This window comes from Neophocaena asiaeorientalis, unplaced genomic scaffold (genome assembly GCF_003031525.2).
Source record: "Neophocaena asiaeorientalis asiaeorientalis breed wild unplaced genomic scaffold, Neophocaena_asiaeorientalis_V1.1 scaffold91, whole genome shotgun sequence".
NCBI lineage: Eukaryota > Metazoa > Chordata > Mammalia > Artiodactyla > Phocoenidae > Neophocaena > Neophocaena asiaeorientalis.
Genome location: NW_020173198.1, coordinates 7,585,315 through 7,599,353, shown reverse-complemented (window position 1 = coordinate 7,599,353; position 14,039 = coordinate 7,585,315). Strand labels below are relative to the sequence as shown.

At 42.3% G+C, this 14,039-nt stretch overlaps 1 protein-coding gene across 4 annotated transcripts in view; it reads right to left on the bottom strand.

Annotated features, from left to right (window-relative positions):
• The window catches only part of DCUN1D3 (defective in cullin neddylation 1 domain containing 3), a 32,772-nt gene extending 18,957 nt beyond the window's left edge, over nt 1-13,815 (bottom strand). The window contains exons 1-2 of one of the 4 annotated variants that reach the window (XM_024744163.1): nt 13,685-13,794; nt 9,242-9,333 (exon numbers count right to left, since the gene is read on the bottom strand). The gene's annotated coding sequence lies outside the window, so the exon portion shown is untranslated. Of the gene's footprint in view, nt 1-9,241; nt 9,334-13,365; nt 13,527-13,684 lie in introns of those variants that run through there. The other 3 variants (XM_024744164.1, XM_024744162.1, XM_024744167.1) reach the window with 3 other exon arrangements.
• Between the last annotated feature and the right edge of the window lie 224 nt (nt 13,816-14,039).

Sequence of the window (14,039 nt, the reverse complement as noted above, 5' to 3'; positions counted from 1 at the left end):
TCTGGGATTGCTCCCTCCAGTGTCTTCCACACTGCCACTGGATTGATCTTTTTAACACACATATAGCCCGTGTGAATATGCCACGTCCCAACTCAAAATTATTTAATAGCTCCCCTTCATCCACAAAATAAAATCCAAATTTAATAAGGCATACAAGGCTCTTCTGAATTTGGCCTCAATTACTGTCATTCTCCCGCTCTCATTCCACATCCCTCAGGCATACTGAAACATGTGCCATTCCCCAAGATGCCATGGCCTCTCATGCCTCTGTAGTTTTACACATACTGTTACCTGTGCTTGGAATGCTTCCTCTCTCTAGTCTTGGTCTTTTGAGCCCAGGTCAGATTTTACTTCTCACAGGACTCCTCTCCTGACTCCTTCAAGTTGACCTAGACCCTCTTTGTCCCTTCACACCTTCATTTATAGCACTAACATTTTGGGCACAGGTTTCACAACATTTTCTATTTGTTGTTCTATCTGTTTTCATACCATAAGGTCCTTAAGAACAAGGTCCACAAGAGGCACTCAAATTTACTGGAATGAAAAACTGGCAACATATAAACATATTTATTTTTCCTGAAGCACCATGCATCCAATCCTAGAGTTCGCCCTTAAGAAAAATTCAGATTACACATACTTCACTTTGAAGTCAGTGATGAGAGAATCAAGTTTGGAGGCCAAGATCTAGAAGACAAGTTTTGAGTTTCAGAAGTTCTCTGTGAATGACCCACATTCCATCTGGGAAAGCTGGTTCCTTGCTCATATGCCTAACTTGAAAACTACGTAGTCTGGTTCTTCTTAGAAAATAGTTTGTATCTGTTTGGAAACCTTGAGTACCATTAAAGTGTGTTTTTAAAGGTTTTGTCCTGTTAAGCCTCTATTGTAATCTTTTGCTTAAGCAGCCTGTGTCAAAAGTACTAAATACTTGGAGATGTTCAGAACTTGGTGTTGAGTGAGTCAATTTAAGCATTGTATGCAAATAGTAAAGCTTCAAATCAGAAAAAGGAGGAGCTTAGGCCAAACTGCTCAGAGGGAAGGAAAAACTGCTTCCAAATGGGGAAAAGGCTACAGGAAAAGATTTTTACCTGTTGCTTAACTTTTTATTATCTCTTTCTGCTACGCCACAGAATGGTTGTGAGCTGGAAACTTAGAAAAGCAAATGTTCTGATAAATTAAGCAATTCCGGTCTTTGACAGGGAGGTTTAAAGTCAAGAGTTAAAGAAAGTCTTCGAGTACACCTTTTTTTTTGACTTGAAGGTAACCATGAAAGTTCAAGTTTCCAGCATCCTAAAAGGGCTTTACTTTAGAGGTGAAAAGACTCCAGATGAATTAAAAGGTGAGTCTACCATAAGAAAACCAAAGTGGTGCTGGAAACATGTAAGAATGGTCTGAAAAACATGTAAGAATGGTCTGAACTCTACCACTATGTTTGCACATCTTTCATTCTGACTCAAAATTATATTTATCTTTTTAAATGTATGGTCTTGAATGCTTATACTTCTATGGGGATTATACTACCACGGAGATAATTATTTGTATGATTGGGAAAGAATAGTTTTTTATGTGGCTTTCACCTTTAAAAGCCCAACTATTCAGCTGCCCTCAAGAAATCTTAACCAAGACTCATTGATCCAATGGCAATTTCCCAAGAAGAGAAGGTATTAAACAACCTCACTCTAGGTCTGCAAATCCTAGTCTATAGACCAAAGGTAAATGTCACAACCTCTGCATATCCCCTTTCAGAATATCTCCACACTCATTAGCAATTATCTATAAATAATGACCAGCCTCTGCACCAAGGGAAATGGACTCTGTCAGAAACCTGACGTCTACCTTTAGTAAGGTGGGTCTTGTGAATCTGTGCAAAGGATGAATGTCATGCATGTCATGAAACAGATTTTAGTAAGAAAAGAGATTTTTAATCCTGTAAAACATAGCCCTGAGTACAGTCTTTTTCCCTTTTCCAATGTGCCAAATAACACAGGTCACTACTTCTCAGGAGAGAAGATAGTATGAATGACAAAACCAAATTTACAAAGTTTGAGAGTTTCTGGCTTGGAACATTAGATGCCACCTCAATCGGGAAACATCTTAGAGTTTCTCATCATGAAATCATGTCAAAACTTTGTATTAAATAAATGAAGAAGGAAAAAAAATGAAGGAGAAAAAAAATCTTGGGTTACATCACTGTCACCATTTTGTTCTTTTTTAACCTAAACTTGACTAGATAACACAGAAAGATAACAGACTTGGAACCATCTTTATAGCAATTTTTAAAAACTACAATTTGAAACATTCAATAGTTTATGACAAGGAGCTATACCAGATGCATGGCCCTTTACGTTGAGGTAACTATAGAACAAAATCACTTGCAGAACAGAGGCTAACAACCAAATGTAGATAATGAAAGATGGCAGCGTTAATATACACAGAAAGTGTCAAGGGAACACAGGTAATTAAGGCTTAAAAAAAAAAAAAGAAAAAAACTCAAGGAACCATAGACTACATCTGAAAGCAGCTTTCTTGGCTCCTATTATGCAATCAAGATTTCATTCTTATTCTGGGTTTTTGCTTAAAAAGAAAGTACCTCCCACAAGTTTATTTCATTTCTACCACTGCTCATTTTACTTCTCAAGACCCCCAGTACACTGAGTTATGACCAATACAACAAAAAGTGAAATGAAATTTTAAATAAACCTTGCCTCAGAGTTTATCTTCATTTTAGGGCACACATCACACTGCACCTTTAAAGTAGCTAACAGCAAGAAGTAACGTATAGATCATTAGAATGCGACAGAGTCTCGGCCTTCCAGAGCCTAGAACACATGCACAGGCATGTGTTCAAGAGACAGGGATGGCCTTTTCTCCCTTCCCAACGAACAAGTGGAACCCCTAACTCCTACAATGGGGAGTTCCAACAGCAAAGAGTGAAAGGAACTAAAGATCAATCCAGATTTCGAGGAAATTCCTAAAAGTGAAAGAGGAAGCAACATTATTCATTTTTTATTATTTAAGAAAAGCCACCCCCACTAATGTCTACGATAATTTAAACTCTACACAACCAACTTATGGGCATTTTCACCATGAACGCACAAATATAAATCTGTCAATTTGCTTGAGTTAGGCAAGTTTTTAAAGTCACTCAAATTTGGACCTGTCCTATTGTGTCCATCACCACAAAGTCTTCATGAAGGTGCCACATCACTGCACTAGAATTAGAGTCTCAGAACTTATAAACTTCAGCCATTCCTACACAACCTTTATGATCTTACATATCCATTTACCATCCCAACTACTGTTCCCCTAAGATTTTTCTTAAAAGCTTAAAAAAAAAAATCACATCCACTTTAAATATCACCCTAAGCGACATCATCCATGAAGTCATAGGTCTAATATGCTAGTTATGTTTTCATTAATACACATTAAAATACAGAATAAGCGAAAAGTATTCATCCAGCAAAAATCATCTCACGTACCATCAATAGTATAAAAAACACACCCTTGCATGCTCATTTCAGCAGCACATATACTAAGAATGTAACCAAAGCCACACTTTGGGAAAGTGATTTAGTCCCAAATCCTTTGTCGCAGCTAAGGAAACACTCAAAGAGGGGCTATAGCTTGCCCAAGGACACATAGAACTGGTGGCAGAGTCTAGACTAGAATCTAGTACTTAGTCCAATGGTGGTCCACTAGAATAGAATCTCCAGATGGGTAAGCTACAAGGAGAATTAGACCTGGCCTTCGGGGACTTCCCCAAGAAGTGAACCTCAAGCAGTTGGTAAGCCCTTTGCCAGTGGATCCGGGGTTTTCATTTTCTCCGAGAAGCAACACATATAACATGATACTTGCCAGCTGACTCTCAAAGATTGTCTGGACCGACTGAAATAAATCTGTTGTTTCCTCCCCAAAGTCTCATGCGGTTTTGCCCAACTCATTGAACGTCAAGGCATACTGCCAATGACAAAAATGTCTCCTGGATCAGTTTCCCATTTTCTTTTTTTTTTGCGGTACGCGGGCCTCTCACTGTTGTGGCCTCTCCCGTTGCGGAGCACAGGCTCCGGATGCGCAGGCTCAGCGGCCATGGCTCATGGGCCCAGCCGCTCTGCTCCGCAGCATGTGGGATCTTCCCGGACCGGGGCACGAACCCGCGTCCCCTGCATCGGCAGGCAGACTCTCAACCACTGCGCCACCAGGGAAGCCCAGTTTCCCATTTTTTGATCCAACAATATTCTAGCCACTGAGCCCCTGACCCCGTTGCTAGATTCATGCATGCTCTATATGGTTTCAGAAGAAGATTTTCCATCTCTGGGTTTTAGGTCAGCTTTGGAAACAGGCTGGAAGTTTCCATTACAGAGTTACTCCTGTATTTCCCAGATACCCAGAGCAGGTTTTATTTTCGAGTGATAGATAACTTGTGTCTACTGTGTGCCTAGCAATGTTTTATACACTGTCCTATACTTCCCATATGAGAGAAGGTAAAATGATATAGTTCCTGGCCCTTTGGGAGCTGCCAATCCCTGTCAGCTTAGCTATATATGCATGTAGCTAATAATAACTAATGTTATTAAATGTTTATCTATATGCCAGGCAATGTGCCATGTCCTGCAAATGTACTGTCTTACTGACTCCTCACAACTACTTACTGTTATTATCCTCACTTAATACATGAAGGAAACAAGGCTTAGAGATGTTAAGTGGCTCATCCAAGGTCAAGTGGCAAGCCGATGGTAAAGTTCAAATGCAAACCCAGACTCCAGGCTGAAGCTCTTAACCAGCGCACTATGAACACCTGAATCTTTGAAGTCACACTGAAAGGAAACGTGATTTCTGTATATCTGATTTCCTATAAGTAAGCTCCTTTCTTGCATTAGGGAGCTGTAGAGGTAGTGCACCTGATAAATTCAAGAATATAGAACACATTCTAGGAGTGCCATTTCATACTGATTGAGGGAAGAGTTTGCTCCTTGTAATCTGAAGCTATGCAATTTGCACTCTCTTGACACACCCCCCAAAAAAACCTCCATCAAATTAACAGTAAATGCATATTGTTACTTATCATCTAAATCAACTTTAGGTAACCTTATTCCTACTTATGGGATGCAAAACTGGAGTATTAATGTGATGTAATAAAAAATATATTTGGTCTTTGTCCCCAGTTCCTACCAGAGCTCCTAAAACCCTTGGAATTTCCTTACTGATAGGCTCCTTTGTTTATCATAAGGAGCAGGGTTTGGACCACATCTGAGTTTATGCTAAGAGGTGACTCAGGGTGGGCCCTCTTGATAGTTTTAAGAGAGATGCTAGAAAGACCAGGCACATGACTGGAACTTTCAGGCCCACCTCCAGCCCATAAAGAAGGGAAGGGTAGCTGAAGTTTCATCACCAAAGGCCAATGCTTTAATCAATTTTGCCTACACAAAGGAACCTCAATTGAAATTGAAACAAGGCTAGGGGAGCTTCAGGGTTGGTGAACACACTGATGTGCTGGGAGGCTGGCATGCTCAGAGGGGACACGGAAGCTCTGTGCCCCCAATTCAAATCTTGCCCTATATATCTCTTCCATTTGGCTGTTCCTGAGTTATAACCTTTATAATGAAACTGTATTCATAAATATCATGTTTTATCAGCTCTATGAGTCGTATGTTCTAGCAAATTATCGAACCTGGGGGAGGGTGGTCGTGGGAAATTTGTACTCTGCCAGGCAGAAGTGCAGGTAGGTAACTTGAGACCTGATACTTGGGGCTGGCACCTGAAGTGGGGCAATCTTGTGAGACTGAGTCATTAGCCTATGGGGTCTGCACAAACTCCAGGCAGTTTGTGTCAGAAGTGAATTGTTGGACACTCAGTGATGTCAGAGAATTGTTGCAGGAATGACATAATTAACCTCAGAAAAAGAGGTCCACATTACAACCAACTTAACTGATGCTTACAAGCCACCTCCGTACCTGATCTAATCATTAAATCTATAGCTGTCACCAATTCAGAGTAGTGCTTGCTGTTTTCAGCACTAGAAGGAAATTTGGCCTTCTGTCAGATCTGGTAGAATAAAATTTCTTATAAATGACTAAAGAATTAATTTGACCTGCTAAAGAGACCAGGGAATGTTGTAGAAATATGGAGTCAAAATGTATTTTCTTCAATTAATCATTTTAGTTGTGATTTATTTCCCATTTATTATAGTCCCTGTAAGAGAATCATGAATTACCTCAATAGTTTATATGTGACTGTTCCCTTTGGATAACAGACATTGTTAAATGACAATCACCACCACCTAGTATTATGTACTTTAACTCAAACTCTAACAGACCCAGGGACATTACATTCCCTCTTGTTTACCAACTTCTTATTTGTCGAAAGCAAAAGTCAAAAGAGAGATCTCAAAAAAGTTAGGCCAGTACTCCATAAGCAGTCAATCATGACCAACTAGTCAATCTTGAAGATCAATCTCGTCAAACCGGATACTGCATCCCTGCACTCAACCCTCCCCATCAGGAATACATTTTCCAGTCGGGGGAGAGAGTACTGTGGTCAGGGTCCTGGTCAGGGCCAATGAATTACTCAACTCCATAGGTCCCCATCCCCCTCCCTGTGAATGGTGTTCCCTGGCACTGGGCAATCTTGTGGGCCTGCTCCTTCCTGACCCACTCTTCCCCCATCAAGTGCCACTGTCAGCAATTTCCACCCTTCCCCAGCTGGACCATCAATGGGCATTTCTCTTCACCCTGTACACACAGCCCACAATATCACCACCACCACCCTGCCCCACAAAGGCCGGCTCCCTTACGTGTTCTCCTCCCCACAATGGAACCCGCCTATCTAAATGTCTCTAGAAAGGTCTTTAGACTTTTCTCTTTCATAAAATGTTAGTAAACCCCCAAGCAAAATTCTCCTACCATAGACATCAGCTATAACCAACTGTTTTGAGTAAATGACTAGACAAGTGACTAGTTATTTCAAAGATAAACTAATTTACTAGGAGAAAAAGAACCACAGAAACATTCTTTAAAATGAACACAGAACATTCACTACACATCACTCCTCACTTTTGAATTACACTCACTTAGAATAAAGAAAATATCACTACAACTGGGGAAAATGCCTCCTTTGAGGACCTGGAACTTCTAGCATGTCCACAATCCTGCCACCTAGAACCCATGCTGCCAGGGTCCCAGCACCCTCACTGCAGTGGTATTCCTCGCCTTCCCTTCCTATTTAAAGAGGAGCCACTAGGTAGTCATCAAGTAGATATAAAGTAAATGCTTAACTGAAAACAAATTTGCTTCACAGATTTTTTAGAAAAAAGAATATGGTGATTGTAGTTATTTCCACAGAGCCATTCTAAAGCTTTTCTGTCAGTGGGTATACCTGGATTTTCCTTTTCAGATTCCAGGGCAGGGCACTGGAAATGAGAATATTCAAGTCAGCACTTTTTTTTTTTTTTTTTGCAGTATGTGGGCCTCTCACTGTTGTGGCCTCTCCCGGTGCGGAGCACAGGCTCCGGACGCGCAGGCTCAGCAGCCATGGCTCACAGGCCCAGCCGCTCCGCGGCATGTGGGATCCTCCCGGACCGGGGCATGAACCTGCGTCCCCTGCATCTGCAGGCGGACTCTCAACCACTGTGCCACCAGGGAAGCCCGAGGTCAGCATTTTGCACAGGCATTCTGGACAGCATGCCACTAGCTTATCTTAAGAACTTAGAGTGATAAAGCCTCCACTTCTGTTTGAAAGTACTATCATCAGTTTCAGAAATATTCTGAGGAGGAAAGGCCAGCTACTTACTAGTACTATTACCATCAATAACTTCACATATGTTTCAAAACTGGTTATAACGATTTTTCTCTGAAAGAACAGTAGTGTGTGACAAAATGTTTGAGTAAAGAGCCAGTAATATAAAAGACCAAACACCAAGGATTCAATTAAACTCAAACTCCATTGAGTGCCTACAATGTCATATTTGAGGCAATGTAGTAAATGAGAAAACAAAATTAGTGCAGAGAAAGTCCTATTCTAGTCCTGTAGCTGCCAGTACCTTGCTCTGTAACTTTAAGCAAGTTTACTAACCTTTCTAGATTTCCATTTACCTACTGCTTTTTGATCTGTTTTCAGCCTCAAAACATTTTGACTGAAATCGAACGGGGAAACCCAATAGAACAGAATATCAAGGTACCTTCTGCAGAGTGAAGCATGGTGGGGGGGGGGGGCAGTGAAGTAGAAGGAAGACAGTGAGATGAGGGGGCATACGCCAGAAATGATCCCTGAGAGGGCTCCGCATAGCCCAGTTTAAAAGACTATCATGCCAGATATTCTAAGGTTCTTTGAGGATCTTCTTCCTGCTTCTTCCTTAACTGGAGAAAGAATTAAATGCATTCAATATAGTAAATGCTATGACTTGAGTCTTATTCAGAATCAAAATTACAGGTCACACACCAACCCACTTTAGGCAAACACTGCAGAATCCAAACCCTTCATCAACCAATGAGAGCTAAAAGCTATAACCAAGCCCTGCGGTCTTGATATGGTGGAAGCAATCTACTACTAAAATAAGGAAAGCAAGTTTTTCCAACACACTGTGTCCTAGACTGACCAGCAGAGATTAGGGCAAAAATGAGAAGTCCTACCCTATGCAGTGATGCTATCCAAGATCCTTGATCAGTCATCATATATCCGGTCTGGATCTCCAGGCCTCAGTGACAGAATTATTTCCAGTCCCCAGGTCCTGAGGCTGAGCCCTCCAGCAGAGCAGGGAGAACAGGAACATGGATTATGCTTCCCAGCACTATGCAACCTAAGCTTCCACGATGCAATTCAGCCTGAAACCCACCAACACAGCACGGGTCAAAGGACACTCCTGAGCAAGGACAAGCCATCGGGAAGTCAGGAGTCGTCAACATGATGCCTACTTTTTCGTGTAATCAGGTTGGTATCAGGGCACTGGCCATAGATGGCTTACTTTGCTACAAGGGCTAATTACCACCTCAAGATTCCTTGACTGAGCTTCCCTACTCTGATGTATGGTATTTAAATAGTTTCATTTGCACACATCTTAAAGAAGAGGATTTGGCATTTCCCTCCTCCCATTTTCTCCTTTCTACATATCACAACTTCAAAGAATTAGAGTTTGAGCCACTTCCACTAAATTAATACGTTAAGTTCTTATTTGTAATCATTCACTAATCATTCACCTAGAAAAACAGATACAAGAACTAGTAAAACTAGATTTTAATTGAAAGACACTAACTCAATAAAACACCCTGGTCCATTGTGCAGAGAGCTTCAGAACACTGTTCCAACATTTAGGGAGAATTGATCCTGGTTCACTGGTATCAACATCTGTAAATAGACACAAAGAGGTAACTGTAAGTTATCAAGAACTGGGGAAATAGGAGTCACCACAAAATTACCATTGTTTCAATCTGAGTTACCACATCTTCATCTTAAAACAACTGGCAGCCAGTGTACAATTAACTGTCCTTACCGTAAAGATATCAAAACAGTAGCAAAATAAGATTAATTTTAAGTCATCTAATGCAATGCATAACACCCACAACTCCAAAAGTAAGTGGAATCAACTCTTCTTTAAGAAGAGTTTGTCCAAAAGCCCTGGGAGTTTGAGAAACAAATCCACTAGTACCCTAGATTAAAAGGCCAGTTCAGGGGACTTCCCTGGTGGCGCAGTGGTTAAGATGCCATGCTCCCAATGCAGGGGGCCCGGGTTCAATTCCCTGATTAGGGAACTAGATCTCACATGTGTGCGACAACTAAGAGCTCGCATGCTGCGACGAAGGAGCCCGCGTGCCATAACAAAGGAGCCCATCTGGTGCAACCAAATAAATAGACGAATATTTTTAAAATTAAATAAATAAATAAAAGGCCAGTTCAGCTGTGAGAATCTAAATTCATTTAGATTTGTGGATTCTTTCCCCAAACACAATTAGTGGCCAATGTAGGAGTCGATGGCTTCTCCCTATATTCAAGTCCCCTCCTGCCCATCCGCCCCTTTCACAAATTAGAAAAGAGCCACCAGTCTCCAAACTGGCTGATGAAATTTCAGCCTACAGGATAGTTTCATATGTGAGTTATAATAACTGTTAAAATGAAGATGAACAGTGGACAGCTTAATAACAGCATTTAAAATCCAGCATTAGGATACAGAGGCCAAAATTCTTCAACCTAGGCCAAAACCATATATATATTATATATATATATATTTTCAATTCTCAGTTTCTTACAGTTACTCTGCAGTATAAAGGGTGGAGTCTATTGTTTGCCTGGTCCTAGCTGTTCACTTGCTTGCTAACTAAAAGACTTCCTATTTGCACTCAAGTTGGGATTCAGTAAGTCAGTACAGGCGCAACTCCATCCCCTTCATTACCCCAGGACTGCCCAGGAAACTATTCAAGTTATTTTTGATAATCTATCTACCCATGCTAGTAAATTACTAGAACCTAAAATAGGTGACAAGTCCAAAATTTCTGATTCATTTTTCCCAAACACTAAAAGGTTTTACTTAGCATTTCTGATACTAACTTTACTACAAATAGCCTCAGCAATATTTTAAGTCTCTCAACTGCCTGGCTCAAAGGGCCAATTCACTCAAAGAACACACTAGTCACTGTTGTGGTGTTCAAAAGAAGAAAACAGCATATTCTTTCTGTTGGCCCACTGTGTCATGGCTCAAGAGGGCCAAATCAAAAAGGAGTCCTGATTGGGCCTCTCAAGTGGACAATCTGGTCAAGGTGAGGCTGAAAAGCAGCTGACTGCTGGAGATGAATGGCCCCAACAGAAGGCAAAAGTAGGTTACATCACTTGGTTACATGCCAGCCCAAAGATGTCCACAGAGTGGGATTATGCCCACAATGGTCATTTATCTAATGTAATCCACTGAGTGTGGATTACATTGGATAAATGTAAACTTTTAGCACCAACCTACACCTCAGCTGAGTGTTATTAGTCATCAGGTGGATCAGAGAAGCGTGGAAATATTGCAACATAAAACCCGCCTCCCTACAAAAAATAACTTCAAACTTAGATCCTAATGGTCATCTTTGTAGACCAACAGGGGCATATTATTATCACTTGCCCCAAACTTCAGCCCCAAATTCACAGCTGGAAGCAAAGGAGGATTCATATACTAGAACACATTTGGGGTACTCTTTATGCAATTTTTAAAAGTGTATAAGGCAAAATCCTGTAAGGAAAAAGGCAATCTCTCAGTTGAACATTCTGCTGAATTCTTAACACATGGCTTGAGATTCATCTGCCAGAAAAGACCCAGATGACCATTGCCTCCTCCTCTCCCACTCTCAGCAGGGTGACTTTTTTTTTCCTATAACAGTCCAAGAGTACCCTCAAAGTAGCGTGTGGTGAGACTCTAGGAAAGGCAACAGAATTAAAAAGGAACATGATTTTCTATTTCCTTCTCCTTCTTCCTCTTATTTTGCCTACCTATTCTGAGCCTGGCCTCCACCTCTCTGACCTAGACTCTTCTCACTCTCCTCTTTGCTCACTAGACTCTGCTATTACTGCCTCCCTACTCCCTAACCTCCTCCACCTCCCCTTTCTCCCTACTCCCTGGAACTTGCCAAACTCACTCTAGCCCAGTTTCTGCACTAGCTAGTCCCTAAACCTGGAAGGCTCCTCCCATATCTTTGCATGGCTGGCTCCTTTTTATTTAAAGCTCAGCTTACGTGTCACCTCCTCAGAAAGGTCTAGACCGAATCCCAGTCAGACACTTTCTATCACAACACTCTTATTTTCTTCAGCACTTATCAAAGTCCGATTTGCTTATTTATCTGTCCTCACCCCACAGTCCGAGGTAAGCTCCATGAGAGCGTGGACCTTACTGCTATGTTCACCTTTGTATGCCCACTGCCCAGAAATACTGGCTAGCAATTAGTAGCTGGTCAATAAATGTTTGTTGAATGAATGAATGAATTTTGGACTTTTTATTCAATGATTCCCAATCAGCTAAGGTGAGAACAGTAGTCATTTTTTTCTTTTGTTGCATTTCTGTGAAACATCTAAACATGCTGTTACTTGTACAATCAAAGCATTAAATATCCTGTTTTATCAGGCTTGAAAGCCCTGATGAGTAGGATGGAACCCGTTGTGATAATTCTTCTAGCAATACGCACATAAACTCAGTTACAGAGGAACAGGATTTACGGACACTTTCTATTCAAAGGATCCCTAAAATTTGGGCACCATCTCTTAAAGTTCTTTAGAAAACACAGTGCCAGACTCAACAGAGGATTTCCGAAGAAAATATCAGCACGAAGATTACACTTCACTCTGAAATCTCTACAAGAGGCTAAAGTAGCACTACTTTTTTTTTTTCCTTAAACCAACAGAACATCAACAAAGAGACTTTCTTTTCCAATCATTCTTTGCTTTCTTCAAATAATTTTTTTTCTCAAATAATTTTTGCATAGCCGTTACTGGTTTGTATTCTTTCTTAAAACAAAACTAAGCAAATCACATTGTCTCGTTTAAGACCACCTATACACAAAGAATAAGCTAAATAAATAAGATGGGAATCAGCACAAGCCAAATGTGTTCACTGAAGACTTGTGTGCCAGACACGCAAATGGAGAAGATAAAAGAGCTATTGTCCAATTGGAGAAACAAAAAAGTAATATGGGGTTTTCTGTTCTCCGAAGTGCATCATGAAGTGTGGGTGGAGAGAAACACAGAAATCCAGAATTAGCCTAACATCAAATCACTTTGGAAAGAGTTGACAACATTTAAATTCCTCACACACAAAGTATTTAGAGCAAGAGACCTTGATTCCTAGGCTATGATGCCATTTAGGAATCCTTGCAAGGGCTTTGGAATTCCAGTATTCATAGAAGAAAACGCTCATCTTAATCGGGAGCGACCAGGCATTGAGAGCAACTCCCAAAGACACACAGCTTGTAACTGAAGTATTACAAAGCTTGCAGTTAAGATCTGGGATGGAGGTGGAACACCAAATTCAAAAGAGGTAACCAAGATACCAAGTGCAATAAATAAAAAAAAACAAACAACAACAAAACCCACCACGATTACCACCTAGCCAAGGAGAACTAAAGTGGAAAGGAGGGGTATGCAAGGGAGAGGATGGGGGGTGAGGGGGTAACGGAAAAACACAATACATTTGTCACCCTGTCCCACTTCCTATACAGGATACAGGCAAAGCTTCCAGCCCCATTACCTCAGGCACAGATGGTTATCGTTTATAGCAAAGGTGCATAGGAAGGCCTCCAGGTCTAAGCCCCTTAATTCCAGGGCTGTTAATGATTAAAGAGAAAGATGGGGGTGGGGAGGGAAATGAGGGCGGAGGGAGCTGGAGATTCACCCACCACCTCTCGCTTGGGCTCCTACCTCACGGCGCTTACAAGGGGGCAGAGGACCAGAGTCTGCACTCCCTTCAGGGCAGCTCAGGCCCCCAGAACCCCAGGCCCTGGATTGAGGGGTGCTGGCGGTAGGGAGGAGGGACAGTAGGTAAGTTTTCTGAGCCCTGCGGCTGACACGCCACAGGCTCCCCTCACAGCCTCCTCTCTTCCAGCGGGACCAGTCCAGACAAGGCGCCGATTTCCACTCCTCCCCTTCCACCCCCTCCCCTTTCTCGAAGGTACCCAACCCCCGCCCCTTCATTTCCCAATGCCTCCCCTTTTCCTCAACCCCCCCGCCTCAAACTCACAGCTGCTCCAGAGGTTCCTCCAGTCAAACCCTTTCTGGAAACGACGGCGGCCCGGCGGGTCCAAAACACCTACCATCCCCGCTCGCGTTTCCAGGCTCCCTACCCCCGCCGCCGCCGCCGCCGCCGCCCCCGCCGCCGCCGCCTCTTCTTCCACCACTGCCGCCGCCTCCTCTTCATCTGCGGCCCACCGGCGGGGGCCGCCCCGAAGCCCCGCCCTCTCCATCGCCTCCTGCATCATCACTTCCGGTAACCCCGCAAGCCGCCCGCTCCAGGACGCGGAATAGGAGGGGGGCGGGTAGGGAAAGAGTGGCAGTTTGCGTCACGACGTACGCAAAGACGTACGAAGCCGTCGCCA